A 26,213-nucleotide genomic window follows, 5' to 3' on the forward strand; every position below is an offset into this window, starting at 1 on the left:
AGAGAAGAACAAAAGAACAGAAAAACACCGCTGACTGGGAGATGGAACATTATTTTGAAGAACAAGTGCTTTCTCTGCTTAAAAGAAAACTCCAACCATTTTTTTCAGTCCAGCTCAATAATGTTCCCAGGGTAAGAAGCAAAGCTTTCCATGCACAAACTGTGAAAAGGTTTGGAAAATAAAATCTTCAGCACTATTGATATTTCTGAGCTTAGTACGGAAAAACCTCCTCTCACCTAAATCAATGAGTGCTGTTACAAAAGCACAGAAAGGAATGGCAGTTCAACAGAATATCAATTCTAGTGTTGCAACTCAATGCTCTCTAATTCGTTCTCATGACTAGTAAGAAAAGAAAGAAGGAAAGTGGAGGATGAATAGCACATATACACTCTCCTTTTTTCTAACATCCTCAGGTCCCTGTCCAATGAAAGATTCTATGTAAAAGAATGATCCTAAGCATCAGCTCATTGAGTCACATCCTCAGCTACAGCCATGCTATGCTTGGTACCTGAACTGATCTATTGGCCTTGGTGTAATTTAAAGCAATCTCAGATCTGTTCTAAATTCTGCCAGTTTCAACACACTCCTAAGGACTATTGTACCCTCCAGAGATTGCTGGAGTGCAGCAGAACACTTCATGACCATCTTCTGACCCTCACACGCTCCCTGTGTTCCAGAGGTCTGAGAAGGCATAGTTGTCCTTTATTTTCAAGTATGTCTTGCCATTTTCTCATAGGGTATGTCTACACTACCCTCCTAATTCGAACTAGGAGGGTAATGTAGGCATACCACACTTGCAAATGAAGCCTGGGATTTGAATTTCCCGGGCTTCATTTGCATGAAGCCGGCCGGCGCCATTTTTAAATGCTGGCAGTTCGAACCCCGTGCCGCGCGGCTACACGCGGCACGGAGTAGCTAGTTCGGATTAGGAAGCCTAATCCGAACTAGCTACTCCACGCCGCGTGTAGCCGCGCGGCACGGGGTTCGAACTGCCGGCATTTAAAAATGGCACCGGCCGGCTTAATTTGCAAGTGCGGTATTAGGAGGGTAGTGTAGACATACCCATAGTGAGTACATCTTTATACTTCAGAAGCTCTTTGTTGAACAAAAAAGATGGAAATTCTGGAAAATAAAATGACCACTACTAACAACAGAGCAATAGCTTGCTGCTAGAGAATAGAACAAAAAATTTGCTTAGTGTCATTTGAAGAAATAAACCAAAAATGGTTAAGACCAAACTAAGGTGAAGCGTCATCTCAGGAATCACACAACTGGTGCAGATTATGGAGATGGTAGAATTGAAATACTTTTTCATTAAGACTTGGACATTCAATTGGCAATTTACTAGCCACAAATAGAGAGTGAATCTACCTGGCAAGTTATTAGTTTGCTCAGAAGGACTTCCTACAGAACTTAGATGAGCTAGATTTAGCCCTTGATGTATTTAATGTAATTCTAACAATATTATCCATGGGTTATAAGTATTTATAAATGCAGTTCGGGTATGTCTACACTAGCCTCATTCCATGAGGTGTAACAGTTAACTCGAACTAAGGACTTAGTTCGAGTTAACGTTTGACCGCCGCGTGTAGCTGCGGGCAGTTAGTTCGGACTAAGGGGATTTAAAAATGGCACCCTGATGGGAAGATGCAAATAAAGCCTGGGATATTTAAATCCCGGGCTTGATTTGCAACTTCGAATGCCTACGTTAACCACCCTAGTTCAAACTAGGGGGCTAGTGTAGACATACCCTTAGAGAGTTAGCTCCTGATGTGTGACTGATCCTCCCAGAGAACAGATTAGGGAAGGTTGAACTTCTTATTCCACAGCTGCCCCTGTTCAACTCTGGTCCTACCATGCAAAGTTAGAGGAGGCCAAACAAACAAGGGGCTGAAACCATAGCTAAGAATTGTTGCACCACACAGACATTTCAGATTCACTTCCTTTCCTCAAACCACCCCCTCCTTTTCCCTGCTGCACCAGCAACAAGAATGAAGAGTAGAATAAACACATATATGGCAGCTCTGTGCCACTGGATATCAGTTTTACATCAGATTATATTACAAAAAAGATGCACAGGACCGGATAATTTGGTTCAGAATATTTAGCTGTTCCAGATTACTCAGTAGGACATGAGCTACCAGCTATCAGTTACCATGTTCAGTAAAGTCTCTAATATTATCAGGAAGGATACCTTTTCACGTGTGATGATTTTTTTGCCATTTATTGCACTGGCCTGCTCTCGCTCTATAAGAAAGTGGTCAATATTCTACAAAATGGAGATACTAATATATTTTGGACCAAAGATTATTTTAAATGTTTCTGAACCAGGATTTTTTCGGCTGCTTGGCAATGGAACCTGGGATGCCAAGCCATGGCATTGTCTGACAAATAAAAATGTACATCTGTTAAGACTCAGAGTATGTCTACGCAATAGAGTTTTTTCAGAAAAACAGCAGTTTTTCTGGAAAAAAAACCCTTGAATTATGTCCACTCTGCAATCACGTTCTTTTTCTGACAGCAGTAATCCTCTTTCTATGGGGAAGAACGCCTATTTTGAAAGAGCTCTTTAGGAAAAGGGCATGTGTGGATGGGGAAGAGGGATTTCTTTAGAAAGAAGAGGCCTCCAGGAAATAACACAGGTGCCCTGGTGGTCACTCTGTCCAAAATAATCACGACTCTATAGTTCCTGTCTCCTGGCCCCTCTCAAAGCTGCAGGCACCCTGTACAAGCCTTGTGACAGGAAGCTGGCCTGGGAGCAGCACCCTGACTGCGTGGCCCTGTCACAGGCCTGTTCACCCATGGCGGAGCCACAAGCCCCCCAAAACCCTCCTGGCCCTCACAGGGAGTAGTACCAGGACTCCCAGGACCCACCCAGGGAGACCAAGAGGCAGGCATTCTCCTAGTCCGGAGCAGAGATCCTATCCCTCCTCAAGCTGTGGGACAAGGAGGAGACATTTATGGCTGGATGGCCAAGTCCCTGGCGGAGCACGGACACCCACCCCCCGGACCTTGAAACAGGTCCAGAGTAAGGTGAAAGAGCTCCACCAGAGAGGGCCAGAGAGCACAGCTCGCACTCTGGAGCGGGAACCCATACCTGCCTCTACTACAAGGAGCTCCACCAAATCCTCCACCTGTCGTGATAGACTCTGGCCTCGACACGCCCATCATCGCCTGGCCGGAGGTCACAGCAGAGGAGGAGAAAGACCAGAGACAGCAGTAGGAGGAGGAGGAGGAGGCAAATGACATGTTCTCCTTGGAGCCAGTTCCTGTCAGCCTGGATGTCTCTCGGGTCTTGTCTGATGCTGGGAAGGGATCTTCACGTGAGTGATCTCGGGTTGTCTGTCAGACAGGGTGAGGGAGGCAGGCGCAGAAGGGGTGGGGTGTGGTGCAAGCGTCGCTCAGCCTGCTTGGGCGGGACATTGTGCTGCAGTCCGTGCACGTGGAGCCACTTGCAGGGTTATTGTGCACCATGCAGACTCATCAGGCAGCCCCTGAGCATGCCCAGGATCCTGCTCCCAGGCTCAGGGGAGGCCACACACGTCTGGCCCCGGGGAGGGAGGGGGACGCCCTCCCACCATCTGCCACGGCTAGAAGCAGGCTAGCCACAGGGTGCAGGCATGAACCCAGACATATTGAGGAATGCTGCACACAGCACACAGGCATGTCTGCACATGTGAGGCAGCACCCACTCCCATGGGCAGCGCTGCCAAGTGCAGTGTGTATGCAGGTTACAGGGCGGGCCAGGCTGCTCCTGGCTTGTCTTCTGCCCATGGGGGGATCCCATTGTGGCCAGACACTTCCCTTGCCTGCTTGTCTGTGGGCTGGGATGTTGGGGAGGAAGCGGGCAGTGTCAAGCAAAACAAGCGAAGGCCAGCACAGAGGGAAGCAAAGGGAACAACAGAGTCTAGTCGGTGTGTTTCAAGTAGGAATAAGAAATCCTCCGGAAAAGACTTTATTTTCCGGAGAATAACGTCTAGACTGGCGCTTTTCTCCGGCTTTTCCCCAAGCCGGAAAAAAGCGGCAGCCATGTTAATGCAAATGCCGTGGGGGATATTTAAATCCCCCGCGGATTTGCTTATTCCAACATGCTACATTAGCATCCCTTTTCCGGAAGGGATGCCAGTGTAGACGTAGCCTTTGTGTTTTCCCCAGCCAAGCCAGTTGGGACTGAGGGGCGAACCACACCACCTGAGCCAGCTGCCAGAGCCCAGAGTACCCAAAAGCGCACCAGGGTTCATGAAGACCCTTCTTGTGAACAGGGGTTGCTAACAGGGAGTTTGAAGAGGGAGTTCTCCAGGTAGAGGAGGAAGCTAATATAGGACCCTTGAGGGAAGTGGCTGTCTGTAGTGTGTGTTTAGTTTGGGGTTTTCTTGCTGTGTGCTGAGCTTGTGTTTGGCTATTTGGGTTTTTTTTCCCCCTTCTTCCCCCCTTCCCCCTCCTTATGGAGTGTGTGCTGTGGCTGACAGGTGGAAGCTATGAGCTTCTAATCAGGGTTTGAACTCTGGAAATCTCTGCTCATTGGTTGAGCTTTAATCAGGAGGAGGGGCTATCAGGCAGTGCAGGGCTTTATAAAGGAGTGAGTCAGTGACCAGGGAGGTTGCTAACAGGGAGTTTGGAGATGGAGTTCGGAAGGGGAGTATGAAGGGGTCGAGGGACACTTGCTATTCTTTAAAATCTTTTTGCTACACTCCTGCCCTTCAAGGAGGCATTTAATAACTGAGGAATCTCTCAGAAGGAATGCAGTTATGGATAGTGATCGGTCTGCTGTTGTTACCTGCACAGCATGTCTTCCTCCTGGAAGAAAGAAGGGATTTCATCTGCACTAAGTGCAAGCTGGTCGCCATTTTGGAAGAAAAAATTAGAGGACATGAGGTCCAAGACGTGAGGTCCAAGTCTCAACCCTACGTTCCATCAGAGAAGATGAAGACTTCCTCGATAGAAGGCAACGTTTAATCCTGCAGGCACAGCAGGCTGAAGAGCCAGTCAGGGCAGTACAGGACAAGGAAGAACACTGGCAACATGTAACCTCTAGAAGGAAAAGAAGCCCAACTCAGGTATCCCCCATTCATGTAGAGGTAAGTAACCACTTTCAGGCTCTCTCCACAGGCACTGTGGTGGGGAATGCTTTGGCAGGGACCTCTCAGGGAAGAAATCAGAAGGGAACACCATCTACCGGAAAGAATGGGATGCGTAGTCCTACCCTTTCCTGTTTCTCCATGTAGGAACTAATGATACAGCCAAGAATGACCTTGAGTGGATCACAGCAGATTATGTAGTGCTGGGAAGAAGGATCGTGGAATTTGAAGCGCAAGTGGTGTTCTCGTCCATCCTTCTGCATGAAGGAAAAGGTCCAGGTAGGGATCGTCGAACTGAGGAAGTAAATGCGTGGTTGCACAGGTGGTGTTGGAGAGAGGGCTTTAGTTTCTTCAACCATGGGACTCTGTGCCAGGCACAAGGATTATCAGGAAGAGATGGGATCCACCTAACCAAGAGAGGAAAGAGCATCTTCGCGGGCAGGCTTGCAAACCCAGTGAGGAGAGCTTTAAACTAGGTTCGTTGGGGGATGATGACCAAAGCCCTGAAGTATGTGAGGAAGTCAGACACTGGGAAGAAACACAAGGAGGAATGAGAAACAAAGGAGGACCTCTGACTCGAATGGAGAAGGTAGGGCAATCAACTGGCTATCTCAGGTGTTTGTACACTAATGCAAGAAGCCCGGGAAACAAACAGGAAGTATTAGAATCCCTGGCACAGTCAAAGAACTATGATTTGATTGGAATAATGGAGACTTGGTGGGATGACTCGCATGACTGGAGCATTAGCATGGAAGGGTATAAACTGTTCAGAAAGAACAGACGAGGGAGAAAAGGAGGAGGATTTGCATTGTATGTAAGGGTATGTCTACACTACAGCACTAATTCGAACTAACTTAATTCGAATTAGTTAATTCGAACTAAGCTAATTCGAATTAGTGCATCTAGACCTAAAAACTAGTTCGAATTAGCATTTTGCTAATTCGAACTAGCATGTTCACATTGAGTGGACCCTGGACCGAGGTTAAGGATGGCCGGAAGCAGTGCCGGCAGGGCATCAAATTAGGACTTAGAGCATGGAGCTGCTGTCTAAGGCCAGTCGAGGGTTGTGCTTAAAGGGACCCGACCCCCACCCCGGACAGACAGTTCTCAGGGGTTCCCCGCTTGCAAAGCAGTACTGGCTTGGAGTGCCCTGAGTGCCCACACTCGGCACATCACAGCACTCGGCCATCAGACCGGCTGCACTTGCCGCAGGCTGCCATCCGGGGGGGTCAATCGGGGGACTGCAGGAGAGCTTCCACCCCGAGGAGCCCGCAGAGCCACCCCAGTCCTTCCCATCGGGGGCTCATACCCCATTCCTCCCTCACCTCCTTCCACTTACCCCTCCCTAGCCCCCCTTCCTGATGTACAAAATAAAGGACACGTGTGTTCAAAAATAGAAACTCTCTTTATTGAGCAAAACTCGGGGAGACTGGGAAAAGGAGGTGGGAGAGGGGAAGAGAGAGGGTGGGAGAGGGGAGAGCAACTAAAATGATCAGGGGTTTGGAAGAGGTCCCATATGAAGAGAGGCTAAAGAGACTAGGACTTTTCAGCTTACAAAAGAGGCGACTGAGGGGGGATATGATAGAGGTCTATAAAAGCACGAGTGGTGTGGAGAGGGTGCATAAAGAAAAGTTCTTCATTAGTTCCCATAATAGAAGGACTAGAGAACACCAAAGGAAATGAATGGGTAGCAGACTTCAAACTAATAACAGAAAGTTCTTCTTCACAAAGCAAATAGTCAACCTATGGAACTCCTTGCTGCAGGAGGCTGTGAAGGCTAGAACTATAACAGAGTTTAAAGAGAAGTGAAATAAATTCATGGAGGTTGGGTCCATGGAGTGGTATTAGCTAGGGGGAAGAAATGGTGTCCCTGGCCTCTCTTTGTGGAAGGCTGGAGATGGATGGCACGAGACAAATGGCTTGGTCATTGCCTTCGGTCCATCCCCTCCAGGGTCCCTAGTGTTGGCCACTGTCGGCAGACAGGCTACTGGGCTAAATGGACCTTTGGTCTGACCCAGTACGGCCATTCTAAGCTCAGGGCTCAGGGTTGGGGGTCTCACTGGACCACCCTGATTTTCATGCAAACCTGCTGCTGGGTGGCCAGGCTGACAGCTGTCCTGCCCTAGACGGCCACTTTCCTGTGCCTAGTGCGGAGGTCGTGGATGAGGTCCACTATCTCTGCACTAGGCCAGCCTGGTCCCGGGAAGAGGCGGAGGGCTGGGTGGCAGCGGGTGGCTGGTTTGTGCCGTGTCAGGTGCAGGGTCTGCTGGCTGGGTGCTGGCAGGCTTGCACCTGGCACGGGCACTGTAGCCAGCCCGTGCCCCTTTAAGGGCTCCGGGGCCAGGAGAGGGGCAGAAGAGTTTCCCTGGTGGTGCCCAGAGTGGCCACCAGGGAAAGCTGGGGAGGGCTAGCCTCTCACTAGTTCGAATTAAGTGGCTACACAGCCCTTAATTTGGACTAGTTAATTCGAACTAGGCATTAGTCCTCGTAGAATGAGGTTTACCTAGTTCGAATTAAGCGCTCCGCTAGTTCGAATTAAGTTCGAACTAGCGGTTTGCCTGTGTAGCGCCTATCAAAGTTAATTTGAACTAACGTCTGTTAGTTCGAATTAACTTTGTTGTGTAGACATACCCTTAGAGAGCATTATGATTTCTCAGAGCTCCAGTATTTAGAGGGAGACAAGACTGTTGAGCATCTATGGGTTAAGTTTAGAGGTGGAAGCAACAGGGGTGATGTTGTGGGTGGTTTCTGCTATGGACCACCGGATCAGGTGAATGAGGTAGACGAGGCTTTCTTCAGACAACTGAGAGAAGCTTCCAGATCGCAGACCTTCGTTCTCATGGGGGACTTTAATCACCCTAACATCTGTTTGGAGACCAATACAGCAGTACACAGACAATCCAGGAAGTTTTTGGAGAATTTTGGGGATAACTTCTTAGTACATGTGCTGAAGGAAACAACCAGGGGCCATGCTCAGCTGGACCTGCTGCTCACAAACAGGGAAGAACTAGTCGGGGAAGTAGAGGTGGGGCAATCTGGGAAGCAGTCATCATGAGATGGTAGATTTCAGGATCCTGACCAAAGGAAGAAAGGAAAATACACAACCTGGACTTCAGAAAAGCAGACTTTGACTCCCTCCAGAGAACTGATGGGCAGGATTCCCTGGGATGCTTACATGAAGGGGAAAGGAGTCCAGGAGAGCTGGCAGAATTTTAAAGAAACCTTATCAAAGGCACAAGAAAAAACCATCCAAATATGCAGTAAGAAAAGCAAATATGATAGGCGACCAGATTGGCTTACCGAGGACATCCTTGGTGAGCTTAAACACAAAAAGGAAGCTTACAAGAAGTGGAAACTTGGACAGTTAACAGGGAGGAGTATAAATATATTGCTCGAGAATACAGGGGAGTTATCAGGAAGGCGAAAGCACAATTGGAATTGCAGCTAGCAAGGGATGTGAAGGATAACAAGAAAGATTTCTACAGGCATGTTAGCAATAAGAGGGTGATCAGAGAGAGTGTGGGACCCTTACTGGATGAAGGAGGTAACCTAGCGACAGATGATGTGAGAAAAGCTGAAGCACTCAATGCTTTCTTTGCCTCTGTCTTCACGGACAAGGTCAGCTCCCAGACTAATGCACTAGGCATAAGGGATCTCCAGGAAAACTAGTTCGAACTAGGGAGGCTAATGAGGGCAACCAAAATTGCAAATGAGGTGCATGTTCCCGGGTGGTCACCATTTTGGAAACTGACTAGCCTGGAATAACTGCCCGTGTTTACACGTGGCAGTGAAACGAGAGTTCAAAGTAAACCCCTTAACTCGAATTAGTTGTTAAACCTCATTCCACGAGGAGTAATAGCTAACTCGAGTTACACCTCGAGGAATGAAGTTTAACAACTAATTCGAGTTAGGGGTTTACTTCGAACTCCCATTTCACTGTCACATGTAGATGCGGGCAGTTATTCTGGACTAGTCAGTTTCCAAAATGGCGACCACCCGGAAACATGCTAATGAAGCGCAGGATATTTAAATCCCGCACCTCATTTGCAATTTTGGTTGCCCTCATTAGCCTCCCTAGTTTGAATTAGGGGGCTAGTGTAGACATACCCTAAGAGTACCTTACCTCCATGAGGAGGGGCCTCACAGTGGACTTCCCCACGCCAAACTGGTTGCCCACTGACCAGTAACTGTCTGGGGTGGCGAGATTCCATACAGTGATGGCGACCCGCTTCTCCAGGGGGGTGGCAGGCCATAGGTGGGTGTCACGTCGGAGGAGGAAAGGGGCAAGCCAGGCACACAACTCCAAAAAGGTGGCCATCTGCATGCAGAAGTTTTGGAGCCACTGCTGGTTATCCCACCACTCCATAACCAGCCAGCCCCACCAGTCGGAACTGGTGTCCAACCTCCAGAAACACCTCTCCACTGTGGGTTGCAGTTGCAAGGGTCTTGCTCCCACACCCAGGCAGAGAGTCTCAAGAATGAGACTGGGGTCAAGCTCAGTCAGGACCAGGAAGGCGGACAGCACAAAGTGCTGCAGAAACTGCAGCATGCCCAGGGGCAGTTCCAGCTCCATGGAACAAAGGAAAAAGCTGTGGCATCCAAAAAAGCTGGGCAACCAAAGCAGATACTGCAAGAGCTTTGCTGTCCCTCAAAGACATAGGCAAGCACACAGCAGAAGCAGAGCAACAGCTCTCTAGGGAGGTCCCTTTAGCTAGGCTCTGGCACCAGAAGCAACTGGTGACCAAAAGTCCTGCCTGATGTGGTTCCGGGTGGCCTTATATGCGAGATAGTGTTCAGACTGATTGGACGCTATCTTTCAACAAAGCAGACCACTTTTTCGATGCACTTTTGTGTGTGGACACTCTCTTTCAGAAGAAGTGTTTTGGGAAGATCTCTTCTGGAAAAGCTTCTTCCGAAAGAAGCCGTTAGTCTAGGACGTAGCCTCATATCTTCAGAAAACTCCATCTGGTGGGCATGAAGTGCATTTTCTTATAGAAAAGTCCCTTATGGTGGATGAATAAAATATCAATCTTACATTATTGCTTATAGTTATTAATGTTTGTCAAGATTTCAGATGTTTGCTTTCTGACGTGTTAAAATTATTCCAACATTTTGGACAATGTGCTGTTCTTAACTTCTCACCAACCTAGCAGCTGTTTGAAATTTTTAAAAACTAGATTTTCATCCTAGTGCCATATGAAATGTCTCCAGTAATCTTAAATGAGATGATTCATATTCTAAATGGGCAACGTTCTTTTAATAGTTTCTCTTAATAATTTCAAGTTTGTAATTTTTGAACAGAACAATTCTCATGAACATATCAAAGAAAATACTTAAAAGCTTCAGCCTTTATTTTTAATGTTCTACTACTGACTTCCAGGGTGCTGTATTTATTATTAATGTTTTCTGTGAATTAGTACTATTCAAGCCTAACCAATAAGATACAACTAGCTGATACTTCAAGGAAAGATTATTTTATGGTAGAGGAAATCTTGGTTTCCTGACTATCACAGTGTGCTTGCATGACCTTAGATTGTTATCTGTCTGTGTTTCAATTTCCCAACTATAAAATAGAGATAATAATACTCCTTGACTCCCACTCTTGTCTTTTTAGGTTGTAAGCTCTCTGAACCAAAGATTATATGTGTGCATATTGGGCTAACATGATTGGGCTTCATTAACATTGACAGATAATTCTCCTGCTGAGATTATATATATATATATATATATATATATATACATACACACACACACACACACACACACACACACACACGGAGTGTTATATATATTTTTCCCATACATTTTGGTTTCCACCTCTCATTTCATGGGAAAATTTTATATTTAGAAATTGTCCATGAACCAGAAATTCCAAAAAAATTAATTTAAGAAAAACCAGCACATTAAGTTTCCAAAATGAAATATGTTCCCTAGAAGGAGAGGGGCAGCCCAAAGTGAAATTGATATGGCTTTTATCTATTTCAGAGCTTTTATTGAACAATTTACTGTGAAACTTACAAGAATTTTTCAGTTTCATTCAGCCATTTCTAAGACTTTCAGGGTCTCTGGCTGTGTGGCAGCCCCACCATGCAAACTACTCTGGCCTGGGAACTCCCATGCCAGCTAACTCGCTGAACTTTGCAGTTCTTAGGGCAGTTGACTCCCAATGTAACAGGAGTTGGGGAAACAGCTGGGTGGGGACTCTGGAAGTCTATCCCAACCCTGAGACAAGATACATGATGAGGCTGCCCTGGTAACACTGAAAGCATTGGGATCTTGGCACTCCCTATGGTGAGGCTTTTCCAAAAGCTACAGACTCCTGGAAGCACAGATTCACCAGCAGCCTGACTGGCTAGCTGGCAAGACACCTGCATGTGGTTTATCAGAAATTTGTCTAAACAGACATGTTTTCACCAAACATATTAGGTTCAACAAATTAGCATTCTCAGATGAAACAGGGTTTCACTGGAAATTCACAGTCAGCTCCATTTCACAATTTGTGATGCAGCAGGTAGATAATGTTGTAAGACAGGTGCCTTTTAAGCATGTGGAGTGACTATGGAGGTTTTGCAGTTTAAATGATGCACAGCCAGTAAAAAATAATTTGATGAGAAATTGGAAAAAACATGGCAAGTGCCCCCTTGCCTCAGGTTCTCCTAACCAATAAAAATGAGAGGATTCCAGTATAGTGCAATAGAAATAATATTATTTGTTGCTATTAGATAGTGTCTAGGAACCCCCGTCAAGGAATATGACCCCAGCTAGGTGCTGTCCAAACATAGAACAAAAAAATAATCCCTTCCTCAAACAGCTAATAGTCTTGAGACAAAGAGGACAGGCAGATCAATGAAGGAAACAATATTGGCCCACATTATAAGCTGTGATCCTAGTTTACCAGCTGCCTAATTGTTGTCAAGATTTTTACAACATAGCAAAGGAAAGTTTTAAGGTGGGGTTTGAAGGATGACAATGAGGTAGCTTTTTGGATGTTTGTAGGGAGCGCCTCCCAAGAATGAGGAGTAGCAGGGGAGGAATCACATTGATGCTTGTTTGACGATTTAACGAGTGTTAACAAGTGTCAGGACAATTAAGCTCTGGAATCAATTGCATAAGGAAGTTGCAGAATCTCCATCATTGGAAAGTTTTAAGATCAGGTTAGACAAACACCTTTCTGGGATAGTCTAGATGGTGCTTGCTCCTGCCATGAGTACAAGGGAATGAACTACATGACCTCTTGCGGTCCCTTTCCATTCTGATTATGTGATTCAATGCTTGGAGCAAGGAGCCAAGCCCTGAGACACAGAAGCTGAAGGATTTGCCACTGTGGGGTAAATGTGGGGTGGGATCACTCAGCAACTGTCCCCCAGATCTCTGGTGGCAACACTTGTCATCTGCCTAGGGCCTTCTACACACAAGGAACAGCGCCTGATACTCCACGCTGGGCCTCCCATCCCTCATCGGCAGGATCCATCCTGATTTATGACAGGAAATGTTGGGAGGTATGGATTTGCAACTATGTTAGTGGATAGGAAATGCCTTCTCTTGGAGAGAGAGAGAGAGGGCTGGGTGAAAAATGGCATCCTGGTTACAGGCCTGAATGACTCACAGGTTGGATGTTCTCTACAGTGACTGAAGAAGGAGGAAGTGGGAAAGATTTGGAATGAAAGATAGGAGCTCTGCTTCATCCAAGATGAACTTAAATGTATAGCTGAGCATTCAAGAGGAGATGTCAGAGATACAGGCCACAATTTTAGTTTGGCCCAAAGGAGATGAGTCTGGAGACCAGAGGCAGATCTGTGAGCTGTTAGAATAGAGATGATAGTTTAATTTTTGTGTGTGGGTGAGATTATCCAGAGATGCCATGTAAAAGGAGAAGAGAGGAAGGCTAAGGATGGAGCTCTATGGTATCTCCACAGTAAGTTGGAGGGAGATGGGGAGGGAATGCTGACGGACATGCTGAAGAAGATAGAGAGGAAACAAAGCAAGGAAGAGTTACAGTAGCTGAGGGAGGACGGGATTTCAAGAAGAGCGTTGTCATTGGTGGTTCACTGGCCAAGGAGGATGGAATGCTCTTTCTGAGCTATGGCTAGAAACAGGTGATTAGAGACTGGTGAGAGCCAGTTCTATGGAATGCAAGGGGCAAAATCTGGATTGGAGAGGGTCAAGGCTAGAATTTGAGACATTTGTTGTAAAGAACACATTCAATGAGTTTAGAGAGGAAAGGGAGAAGTGGCAGTACTTGGAATGGCAGGGGGGTATTAAGAAGGGAAAAACTAAAGCATGCTTGAAAATGGAACTGTGAATGGAAAAAGCTAAAAGAAACTAGGTGTACACGGTTGCTTTTTTCTGGAAAAAGCAACGCAAATTGTGCTCTGCAATTTGTGTAGCTTTTTCTGATTGCTTTTCTGGAAAAGCCTCTTTCAGTGGAGCCCTTATTCCTCAGAATGAGGCATACATGGCACCCCAAAAAGCACGCTTCCTCTTCTGTGGGTTGTTTTTTTTTTTTTTTTTTTTGGAGAAGAGTAAACGCGTTCTCTGGATGCGGCAGAGTTTTTCCGGGATACCTCCAATATCCCGGAAAACCTCCAATATCCGGGATACCTCCAATATCCCGGAAAAACCTCCAATATCCCGGGATACCTCCAATATCCCGGAAAAACCTCACAGTGTAGACATACCCAGAGAGTAAAAGGTTAAGGGAAAATGTAAGGAATGCAGTGAGAGTGGTTGCAAGGAAAATCAGGAGATGGGATGGGATGGGATGAAATGAGGTAAGTGTAGGAGTTGGAAGAGGAAAGCAGATAAGAAACTTTAGCTACTGAGATAGGGAGAAGAAGGAGAGAGCTGAAGGGGAGAGTGGACAGAAGGAAAATGAAGGACATTTGAGAAGTATGGGACTCTGATATTCCTGATTGTTTTCTTAGTTTGCTGGTGTCCCAAAGTCCTTTCACCACACTGTCACAATGCAGTATAACGTGACAGAACAACAAACAACAATAATACTCAAAACCCAATGAACTAAGCAGCAGCAACAACCAGCCCCCAACCTAACACTTTTAGCTAGGAAGGCTCACCCTTTGGCTGGCCCCTCAACCATTTCCAAGATGCTAAAGCCCAAAACCAGCAATATGAGTCAAGCAGGAATCCACTCAAATGGATATCATTACAGGTGCAGGGCCTAAAGTGGCCCTACAAATAATGGAGGTGTTGCTGAAAATTTTAAGGTTGAACCTACTAGATTCATACTACGTGACAACACTTGTGCAGAGACACAAATACATGTTTCTTCACCTGCTTTTCTACTTATTTTTGGACGTAACTTTATATTGTAGCATTTTATTTTATGTGGGTTACAATAACATCTACTTTGGTGTTATTTAGCTTGCAATCTTTCTCGGTTATGATACTTTTCTTTTAATATTGTCATATGGTACTTTTAAAAATTAAATGTTAACCCTTTTTTTCTTAATGTTTCTGAGTCTAGTATCATGTATAGTATCTCCAGATGAGGATATTATTAATAAAGTACAATTGGGTCATTATAGCATCTCTCTGAACTCCTCTGGAATATTTTTAGTGCAGCAGAGAAAAAAAATTTAACCATAGGAAACAGTATCTGCTAACTGGTGTATCATAAATAGAGTACCCAGCACTTCGCTTACACATCACCATCTGTCAAAGTCTTCCAGAAGCATGGAAATCCAGTCACTTAATTAGTAATTTCCTCCAGATTTCCTTTACAGTTTTACAAAGATCTGTTTATTCTAGACATAGTCTCATAGATTATGAGATGTTTCCAATCAATTGATTCACTGATTTCTTTAAAACGTCTAAATCCATCACACTGGCTTTCTCCTAGAACTCAGTACCTCAATGCAAACTGAAACTTCCTAATATTATAACAACTGTGGTATGTCAACATTTCAATAAATATAAAGTGTGGCCTTAGTGTCACTGATTTTTTTAAATCAATCATATCACAATCAGAGGCCTCCCTCCTCATTGCACTTCTATCTTTGAGGTGCAGGATGGGGAGGAAACAGGATTTCACAGTCCTCTTTTCTACAAACCAGAAGATCTTAGAAGTGCTGGTCTGGTAACAAACATTCTCTCTCCCCCCCCCCCCGCCCCCCCTCAAGATCTCTCCTGGAAGCGAGGTTGGTGCCATACTCTAGCTTATCAGCATTGTCTGTTAGAGGATGGATAGAACAGAGATTGCATTGTGACACAATTAGGTCACATTCAACTCTTTATTTTAAAAAAACCTATATATAATACATAGTTAGAAAAATACACAAAGTAATACATTTTGTCACCATTTCAGTATTTTCTCACATGGCATATCACGTCCCAATGTATCATTTGTGTATTATTTAAACAGATCCTTAGTTAGTCTCCCTGCACAGGATGTTACAATTATTTTTAATAATAACAATATGGAAATTCTAGCAGGAAAAGGCAATCCTCTCAGGAATGTGGCACAGTTTAGGGAAAATGCAATTATCTTTGAAGCCCTCTGGCAATGTTTGGCAGAGCAAGCAAAGAAGAATGAACACTTTTCCTTTTATACATTCTTTGACTCAGACCTTTATGCATGTTTAGATTCTTTCTTCTTTCTTTTTAAGTGGTTTGCTTTGTGAAATAATTGTTTACAAGATTTATAGCATTCAGAAATTAACCTGAAGTTCTCCCATCTTCCACTGACTGTAATGGCCCACTTAGTTTTGATAGTCCTTCATGGTGGATGGGAGAACTGCTTCTGCTTGAGTTGATTAACTCAAAGCAGGCATTTTTATAGTTAAAAAGCAAAATGTATGTATTACCTTATAGCACAGGATTACAAGATTAGTGCAGACAGCTATTTACGAGTATTGTATATCAAGTTTGAACACTCAACACATCTTTACAAGTGTAACAGCTAACTTGAAGTATACTAACATATAGTTGAATTGGCCTGGTTCCCAGATATGAATGTCTGTACCCCCTGTGTCCATAGCTTTTGCAAGAGCTAGCACCCGGTGTACCAATATCATAGATGTTTTTGTTTGATTTTTTGTTCAATTGGTTTTTTTACACATGCGCCAGCCAATTATGGACACAATTACTTTTTTCTGCCTTCCCTGTTGGACTCCCATTTGACCCTTCCTGCCACCCTTGTGCCCAGTCTACACTACAGAGTTCAGCTGACATAATATAGCTTACATCAGCCTAACTCTGTAAGCATCTTTACTAAAATGTAGCTCACATCAATGTAACTCATCCACTATGCTGAATAAATAATATCGCCTCAGTGAGAGATACAGTGTGTAAGCTGATGAAGTCAGGACAACATAGCATCAGTGTAGATGCTGTGTTGCTTAAATTGACTGCTACTGCCTTTTAGAAATCATCTCACAATGCCCAACACTGGCACTTAAATCACCACACCCTGATCTATACTTATTTTAAAATAACAAGTGGGCCATCTACACTACCAAACCTGTTATTTCGAAATAATGAGCTGGTTATTTCAAAATCTGTACTTCTGTATTCCACAAGGAATAACACTTAGTTCAAAATTGTTATTTCAAAATAGCATTACTGTGGATGCTCAGCTGCTGTTATTTTGAAATAATAGGCCTCCAGAGGGCTGCACTTGTGGCCGCTCTGGCCACACCTGCCAGCTCCAGCACGCCCCTTCTCCTGCAGAGCTTTTAAAGCAGCAAGCTGCAGGTAAAGGGCTTGTGGCATGAGGACAGCCTTGCCAGCCCCATGCCACACTGAAGCCCCCCTAAGGAGCCATGGCAGACCCCAGCACTCCCTCTGAGCCCCACATAGCTGCCAGCACTCCTCCAGCATCCTTGGCTGCCCCTGGCCAGGAAGGCAAATGAGTGCCAGCCTGGACTGGTGAAAAGATCCTGGATCTCATTGCGGTCAGAGGTGAGGAGATGAACCTCCAGGCTCTCCACATCAGAAAGTGCAACACTGATGTCTATGGCTGAATGGCTGCCAGCCTGGCCGAGAAAGGATACATGTGGACCCTTGACCAGGTCCACTTGAAAATAAAGGTGCTCCAGCAGGCCATCAATAAGGCCAGGGAACAGAGCAGTTGCTTTGGGGTGGCACTGCACATGTGCCAGTATTATGACCAGCTCAATGCCATCCGGGGAGGGGAGTGTCAGTCACCTCCCCACCCCCATTGTTGTTGAGTCTGGCACGGTGTCAGTCTCCACAAGGGTGAGGTTGTGGAAGAGGAGGAGGACCAGGCCAGCCAGCCAATCATGCTCACAAGCCTGGAGCTGTTCCTTACTCTGGAGCCAGTCCCAGAACCAGGCATGTGTGGGACAGAAGGAGGCCAAGCCACACCATCCCCACCTCCTGCCTGCAAGCTCCTGATCTGGCTGGCACTTTCACATGCCTGTGTGTCTCTGCGATATGGGGGTAGCGATGTTCCATGGGATGTTTGTGCCCCTGCAGGAAAGTGCCCCCTGTCTAGGCAATAGATGGCCTTGCTCGAAGCACACCATCATGTGAACCGAAACCTTCAGTGTTGTCTCAGAGATTAGGGCTAAGCTTCATACACAGTTTCTCCTGGGATGACTACCCTTGTCACTTTTCTTCACAACAGGGCCAGCTGCAAGCATGGCATGTCAACCACCTCCCATGCCATTCTCTTGACTCTGCTTGATCCACCAGAGGAAATGCACCCAGGAGAATCTGCTGTGGGAACACGTTGCCCAGCGCAACGAATGTGATAGATGACGTTGGCTACCTGCAGAAGCACAGCCCAGCTGTGGATTTCACCATGCCGAACTGATTCCCAACAGAGCGGTAGCAGTCTGGCATGGTGAGCTTCCACACTGTGATAGCGGGGATGGTGAGCTTCCACAGGGGATAGTGGGTCACAGTTGGATGTCCTGTTGCCTGAGGGCAGGATGACCCATTCGCAGAGCTCCAGGAAGGCAGCCTTCCACATGCAGAAGTTCTGGAGCCACTGCTGGTCATCCCATCACTGTGGGACAATGTGGTCCCACCAGTCAGAACTGGTATCCTTCTGCTAGAAGCGGTATTCCACAGTGTCCAGAGGGTTTAGGGGCATTTGCAGCAGCAGGAACACCAGGACCTGGGTGAAGGGATCCTCTGGTTCAGGCTGGTCGTCATCCTGCCGGAGCAGTGTATGAGCAGTCTGGATGAACTGTGCCATGAGGCACAGCATGAGGCCCGTGGGCATGGCAGTACTTTGCAGCAACTCTGGCTCCATGATGTCAGTGCTCTGTTGTCCACAAGGGAAACCAGAGCACACCGTGTTGGTTTGGTGTCCCACAAGTGGGTAGGCAGTATAGGAGTGGTATGTGAAATGTAGCCATAGAGAGGAGTCCCTGAAAGCACGTGTCTCAGCTTGTCTGACCCAGCAGCTACAGGAAGTGTTTACCCTCCTGGTGTCCTCCCTGGAGCGCTTCTGGGGGCTCTCAATTCAAGGCAGGCTCCAATTAGTGTGGATGCACTATTTCAAAATAATTCTGACCTATTTCGATGCTCCCCTGTAGTGTGGACGTGCTATTTCAATTTTGTTATTTCAGGAGTTATTATTTTGATTTTACTTATTTCAAAGTTATTTCCTAGTGAAAACATACACTACAAGGGCTCCTGGTGAAGAAATGCTCTGCTAACCCAAGGAGTGTTGTCTGGATGTGTAAGTCCAATTTAATTAACATACTGGCTATATACTGATGTAACTGATACTGTACCTAATTTTGTAGTGTAGACTTGTCCCATGGTGTGAGAGCTGTTTGGAACAGCTTTGCTGTATTTAAATAGCTTGTCATCTGGAAAAAGAAAGAACTTATTACCCTTTCTTAACATGTTTTCCTCCCAAATGCTCTTCTTGTTCATCCCAGTGCACATTGCTCTACATAAACTTAAGGGCTACGTCTACACTGGCCCCTTTTCCGGAAGGGGCATGTAAATTTCACGAGTCGTCATAGGGAAATCCGCGGGGGATTTAAATATCCCCCGCGGCATTTAAATAAAAATGTCCGCCGCTTTTTTCCGGCTTTTAAAAAAGCCGGAAAAGAGCGTCTAGACTGGCCCCGATCCTCCGGAAAAAGTGCCCTTTTCCGGAGGCTCTTATTCTTACTTATACCTTACTGTTGAGTAAATATGAAAAAAGGATGTTACAGAAAACATTATTTACACTGAAGGAAATACAGCATTTCCATTTTCCTGATTGATTCATTTTTGTGTGTCCCTCATTTGGGGACTTTATCTCACAATGCATCTTACACCCAATCCTTGGCAGGGTGAGAGCAGATAAGACAACTCTGACCGATTTATTGTTGAGAGAACATAAGAACATTAGAACTGCCATACTGGGTTGGCCCAAAGGTCCGTCTAGCCCAGTAACCTGACATCTAACAGTGACCAATGTCAGATGCCCCAGAGGGAGTAAACAGATCAGGAAATCATCAAGTGATCCCTCTCCTGTCATCCATTTCTAGCCCCTGATAAACATAGGCTAGGGACACCATTCCTACCTATTCTGGCTAGAGATGTGATTCCTAAGTAAAATTAAGCCTCTCATGATCATGTGATAGAACCCATAAAGTTCAAGTTCAAGCCCTACCACGCTGGCTGTCCACTACAGACAGCTGCTCCCCTGACAGCCTGGAAAGTGGGCGTGTTACCCCAGAATTTGACAGTCCTGGGTGTACCCCAGAATGTGACAACACTGCAGTCAGCTATTTTGTATGTTTTTCCACTCTCAGCTGAAAAACCAAAATCATGTATCTTAAGCCTTGAGGCAAGGTCAGATAACTGCATGTTAGCAGTTTTGCTCTAAGAATGGGAGGATGGAGTAAGAAGTGAATGTACTGTGAGAACAGAAGGAGTAAATATTGTATGGCCGAGCTTGGTCTTGAGTGCCTCGGACACTTTTGATATGTGAGTTTTATTATTGTTATGACTAGAAATGTTTTGAGAGGATGAGTAGCTTTGACGAAAGTAGAATTAGTGACCTACTATATGTTATGAGCTTTGAAGTTAGCTATTAAAGATTAGGCAAATGAATTCGCTTTGGAGCAGTCCAAGGAAGGTGTTTTGGGGGCATGGATCCAGTATCTAAGTTCTCCAGCAATCAGAGGAAAGAGTGGTTCCTTCCTGAAGTCTGGCCACTGAAACCATTTCTTAACGTAGGTAAATGTTTTCAAATGCTCAAAACCTACTGCAACAGCATATCTAAAATATCTAAAAGGGTGTCACAAGGAGGAAGGAGAAAATTTGTTCCTCTTGGTTACTGAGGACAGGACAAGGAGTAATGGGCTTAAAGTGCAGCAGGGGAGGTTTAGATTGGACATTAGGAAAAAATTCCTAACTGTCAGGGTGGTCAAATATTGGAATAAATTGCCAAGGGAGGTGATGGAATCTCCCTCTCTGGAGATATTTAAGAACAGGTTAGATAGACATCTGTCAGGGATGGTGTAGACGGAGCTTGGTCCTGCCTTGAGGGCGGGGGGCTGGACTCGATGACCTCTCGAGGTCCCTTCCAGTCCTATTATTCTATGATTCTATGATTCTATGTATGTTTGTGTGCTTAAGATCTAATAAAGAAGACTCTTGCTTGTGCCAATTATATGTCAGATGGATGAGCTATGTCCCCATCGATTTATTCCTGACACCACTTGTGAAGAAACAGTTAAATTACCACTGCTTTGGGTTCTGAAAACCCTGGGTGCCAGGAGAGGAGACCCCTCTAAAGCCTGCCCAGGCCTGTGGAGAGTGAAGAACCCTAAGAGGAGCAGAGGTGAGGCTGGAAGGGTTGATGGCTTGGGTGCAGCAGGGGGGCTGAAGCGAGGAGGGGGGGCTGCTGGGATGCAGTGGCTGTACTGATGGTGAGTTCTGAGTGACGATGGAATGAGTGCTGAGGATTAAATGAGGATGGGGTGGAGGGGGTCTTTGGAATAGGGGAGCTGAATGGAGGAGTGTTGAGTGGGAGTACAATTGATGGGGGGGGGGGGGGGATAGAGGACGGGATTAATTGCTGAGTAGGAGTCCAGCGTATGTGGAGCCAAAGCAGGGCCACAACCATCTTAGCCAGCCCCTCCTGGAGATGGGCAGAGGGAGTTCAAAAACCCAGCGACTGACCTAAAAATGCAATATAATTTAAAAAAAATCTCATGATTTGGGGGCTAGTCTTATGATTTTGGGGATCCGGCCCATGACTTTTGATCTAATATTGGCAACACTGCCAGAGGGGGGCTGGTGCAGCTGCCCCGCTGGGAGTCCATGGCCAGGCTCTCCCAGGAGCTGGATCCAGCCCCTCCTGCCTATGCCAGTCTCACCTGCTAGCTCGCCCTGTCTCCGTTTCCGTGGCGGTGGGGGGGGAGAGGCTCGCATGTGCGGAAGCGAAGGCAGGATTCCGGCAGCCGGGGGCAGCCAAAGCCTGTGTGTGAGCGCGGGAGGGAAGCGGCAGCCCCGGGCGCGGACAATACCAGGAAGCTGACAGGCGGGCAACTGGGGACAACAGGGCCCGCGGGCCCCGGCTTCGCGAGCGGCCGCAGCCAGAGCTCCCGGGCCGGGGGCGGGGCACAGGCTGTAGGTGACGGAGGCTCCGCCCTGCTCGGGGCCGGTCTCCCCGGCGGCGGAGCCTGCGTTCGGCATTGTGACGCTGGCGGGGCTGGAACACCTGGGGCGGCGGCAGCAGCAGGAGGCCCCAGCGCCGGGCGAGGGGGCGCCCCGGCGAGGAAGGGCGGCGCGAGGAGCGCGCGGAGCCCTCTGCGGCCAGCACTGAGCGGCCGCGCCCTCCCGCAAGGTGAGCGCCGGCCGGGTGGGAACCGCGGCTTCTCGGCGCCGGGCCTGGCTGGAAGAGCAGGTTTCTCCTCTGGCAGCTGCTGCCGGGGCCTGGCTGGGCAGGTCCCACGTCTCCTTCCGGCAGGATCCCTCGCCCCTCTTGCTGGAGGCGGGGGGGTGGCACTGATACCCAGCAGGTGGGACTGGAGCCCAGGGGTCGCTGGGGCTGAGGGGCTGGATTGTGACTCCTAGTGGGCTTTGCCTGTGCAACATTTCCAGGTTACAAAATGGCATCTGGTCCCCTCCCTCTATTTCCCCCTCCCCCCTTTGCTATTCGGGTCTGTCACTGTGCTCCTATGCTTTAGCCATGTCTAAGTGGCTCCTGCCCCTCCTCGCACCCATCTCCTCCAGCCACTGGCCTTGTGGAACATGGGCAGACATGGCAAAAGGGGAAATGTCCAGTTAAAAATCCTTCCCTGCGTTGCCACTGCCCCCCTCCCCCAATTGATTTTTACATTTCTTTCATTTTGAAATTAACTTTTCACGGGGTCTTCTGTTTGTTCACGTTTTGTGCCTTTCTGTGTTTGGATGAAGAAAATGAAATGGCTGTTTTGATCCGGTTGGTCGTAGGTTTCTGTCTTTTCTACTCTTGTGCATATTGCTCTGTTGGGGCTGGAGATCAAATCATGAAATGGTGACAGCTCAATAAAAACTGGTTCCACTGGGATTTTATAAGAGGGATGTAAATATTGGTCAAAACAGTTAACTGGTTAAACGATCATGAATTAACTGTTGGTGGGCTGGTGCAAGGCAGCTGGAGTTGGGGGCCTACCAGGGCTAAAGTCCCGCATGGTCTTCTGAGCAGGCACGGTGAGGGGCTGGTCCAGACCAGCCTGTCCACTGCAGATGGGACCAGAGCCTCACCTGCCCATTGAGCAGCGCAGCAATGACAGGGGCCCCACCTATCCATTAAGGTTGCTGCAGCGCAGCCATGGCAGGGGTCTCACCTGCCCATTGGGGCTGTTGTGGTGTGACTTTTGTCTGGGTTCCACTGTGCCGTCTTTAGCATAATTGTGGCTAGAGACCCTCCTGTTTGCCATGCAGTCCCACCTGTTGCCCCCCCACACCAGGGCCCTGCCAGCTGGCCTGCCAGTCTGGGTTGCTCTGGCCTTGCATGGCTGTCTGTCCACTAGAGTTTAGGAAAGATCCAGTTAACTGGTTACTAACTAAGCCTAAAACTTAGCAGGTAACCAATTAAATTTTTACATCAGTAATTTTAAAAAGCATGAATAACACTTCATTTGAAATATAGTATTTCAACACATAGTACCTGGGTGTTCTTATTAAAAGCCTAGTATTTAGGCTTACTGTAAATTGACAGGGTCTCTTCAATGAGCTGTGACCTGCATGCTGTTTAACTCATTGATATACTGACACGGGTATGTATGTATATACATATATAGTTTTAATAGTCTCTTATTCTGATCCAGCAGTGATTATGGTTCTATTGGCATCAGAGGATTCGGACCTAATTTAGAGCTGTGAAACTAATCAGCCTCTGGCCTTCAGTTTCCAGAGTATTAGAAAGACAGAAACTATTATAGCTGAAATGCCTTGTTGATCTTTAGTAGTCATATGCAGCTCTAGTTGTTCACTGTTTCCCCCTTGTTTACTTCTGTTGTGTTTTGGCTTCTCGGTGCGTGCAGAGTGTGTTAAAAGTGAAGCTGTATGTATGGGCTGAAAAGGCCCAGGTAGCATGATTTTTTTCCTTTAGGGCAGGCTTCTCTGGAGTGAGGCTAGTTCCCTGGTTCTGCCTCCAGGGGTAGTCAGCTGTTGATGTCAGGTGAAAGATGCATCTCCTATAGCTGTTTGATCACCTTCTCATAAAATCTAGCAAAGCAAACTGTGGGTAGGATTAAGGATGTGAAATGGCGGTTAATTTACTAGTTGAGTAGTCGATGGAATTTCCCACAAGTAATCGATAGGTACGTCCGCATTCCTCCTTTGATATGTACAAGAGTCCCCACTGGGGCTGACTTCAAAGGAGGAATGCAGAACACCATGTGCTGCCCGGGCCAGTGGGAAGTCCCCAAGGCAGCTTTCAAAGGGGCAGTGCCGCCTGCACAGCTAAGCTCGGTTCAGATGTGCGTGTTGCCCTTTGAAGCACCCCCTGTTACCCCACCTTTTCTGCCTCTATCTGATAGAGGCAGCAAGGGGGGGAGGGAATCGACTGACTATCCAATAAGCATTTGCTTATCCAATAGTCGACTAGTCTTTAACTTTCTTAGGTTGGATTGTCCGTTTCTTAACTCAGACCTTGCGTAATGCCAATCTTTCCCCCCAGTGTTTCCTCTTAGTAGCAATGGTGAGGGCTCTTGTATAGACAAGGCTCTGGCAGTTCCACTGTTTTTTTTTATCACTTTGTTCACTAGAGTATAGCCTTGTGTACTGAAATAATTTCATTGTGTGTAGGCATTCATATGTGAATTTTAACTGGTATAGCTACACCATCATAACTCAGTGAACATTTGTATCCTGGTATAAATGCTTTCTTTCAATTTTAATTTATGGCATTAAGGATGAGGTTTAAGTTAAACCAAAGACAGCCATTTAACTGTATTGGCATAATAAGTAATTATTTTCCCGAGTAGGCAAGCCTTATGGGAAGGCAGCATGATGGTGAAAATCCTGTCATTAGAGCTGCAAAAGTTTTCTATCACTGCACTATTAAGTGATGGCTTTTAGTGAAACTGATATATTGCATTGGTTCTCAACATGGGGGATTGCACCCTGCACTGGGGAGGATGAACAGGTCTAGGGAAGTCATTTATGGCTATATGAGAGGAAAATTGGGTCCTGAAATCATTTTTTCTTTGAAAATAAAGGGTTATGTTATGGAAAAGAGTACAAACTATTGGTCGAGGATAGACTCTGAGTCCAAGACTAAATGTTCTGGTGAAGTCCATGAGAGTTTTGCCTGAGTAAAGACCGTTATATATATGTGTGTGTGTGTGTGTTGGGGGGGGGAGGGGAGTCTATGTATTTTTAAAACAAACTTTTCTCCTTTTTAAAGCTAATGATATTGCGCTTCTACCTATATGTTATATGTGCTACATAGTCCCTATAGGACTGCTAAACTGTTCTGGTGAATTTCCTCAATAATACTTCCAAAAAAGTTTGAATAGAAGCACATGCTTTTTATTTCCTAACATAGCGTTGAAAACTGTTGTTTAAGTTGGCAGGATAGATTAATAAACTATCAATCAGTCTATAAAACAAAAAGTCAGGAAATGACATACAGTAAAACTCCGATGGTCCGGCACTCCTGATGGTCCGGCACCATCAGGAACCTGGAAGTGTTCCGGGCAGCCGGACCATTGGAGCTGCTCTGCCCCCAGCTTCCCGATTCAGCCGCTGCTAAAACTGACCCGCGGCTGAATCGGGGAAGCGGGAGCAGAGCAGCTGGAGTGCTTCTGGGTAGGTCCCGTAGCACTGCCCCTCGGGGCTGCGGGACCAACCCGGCAGCACCCCAGCTGTCCCCGATTCAGCCGCTACTGAAACTGACCAGTGGCTGACTCCAAGAAGCCTGAGGCAGAGCAGCTCTGCCCCGGCTTCCTGGAATTAGCCCCTGATCAATTTCAGCAGCAGCTGACTTGGGTACACCTGGGACAGAGCAGCTGGGGTGCTGCCCGGTTGGTATCCGCAGCGCCGAGGTGTGGCACTGTGGGACCAACCCCGTAGCGCCCCAGCTGCTCTGTCCCAGGCGTCCCGATTCAGCTGCTGTTGAAACTGATCAGGGGCTGATTCCAGGAAGCAGGGGAAGAGCTGCTCTGCCTCAGGCTTCCTGGAGTCAGCCGCTGGTCAGTTTCAGTAGCGGCTGACTTGGGGACGCCTGGGGCAGAGAAGCTGGGGTGCTGCCGGGTTGGTCTCGCCGCGCCAATGGTCGGCACTACCAGACCAACCTGGCAGCACTCCAGCTGTTCTGCTGCAGGCATCCCGATTCAGCTGCTGCTGAAACTGACCAGCAGCGGCTGAATCAGGGACACCTGGGGCAGAGCTGGACTATGGGAAGGGGGAGCTATGAGGGGTCTGTGGGGTGGAATCACCCCCACACCACAGACCCCTCATAGCCCACCCTTCCGATAGTCTGTCATATCTGATAATCCGGCACCCCCTGGGTCCTATAGGTGCTGGATTATCGGAAGTTTACCCTAGTATCATTAATATTTCTTAAATAGCCCCTCCAACAGCATAGCATCAAAGTAGTTGGTTATTCAAAATGTTTTGCCACTGTTTAATCTGTGTAGTGTTTTCAAGGTTAAACTGCGTATAATTATGCAAAAGCATTAGAAACAAAGAAAAACTGGAAGC

General features: G+C 46.8%; 1 protein-coding gene and 1 long non-coding RNA gene across 7 annotated transcripts in view; one reads left to right on the forward strand and one right to left on the reverse strand.

The window, feature by feature from the left end:
- The window catches only part of LOC112544342 (uncharacterized), a 44,303-nt gene extending 22,767 nt beyond the window's left edge, over nt 1-21,536 (reverse strand). The window contains exons 1-2 of the long non-coding RNA XR_012902030.2: nt 21,395-21,536; nt 18,806-18,883 (exon numbers count right to left, since the gene is read on the reverse strand). This is a non-coding gene — a long non-coding RNA (uncharacterized LOC112544342). The remainder of the gene's footprint in view (nt 1-18,805; nt 18,884-21,394) is intronic.
- ICA1 (islet cell autoantigen 1) overlaps nt 21,451-26,213 on the forward strand; it is a 125,953-nt gene continuing 121,190 nt past the window's right edge. For 4 of the 6 annotated variants that reach the window (XM_075922317.2, XM_006114513.5, XM_075922319.2 and 1 more), the window contains exon 1: nt 21,451-21,864. The gene's annotated coding sequence lies outside the window, so the exon portion shown is untranslated. Of the gene's footprint in view, nt 21,865-22,017; nt 22,040-26,213 lie in introns of those variants that run through there. The other 2 variants (XM_006114514.5, XM_075922318.2) reach the window with 2 other exon arrangements.

Source organism: Pelodiscus sinensis, chromosome 2, assembly GCF_052426305.1.
Source record: "Pelodiscus sinensis isolate ZL-2025 chromosome 2, ASM5242630v1, whole genome shotgun sequence".
Classification (NCBI taxonomy): Eukaryota; Metazoa; Chordata; order Testudines; family Trionychidae; genus Pelodiscus; species Pelodiscus sinensis.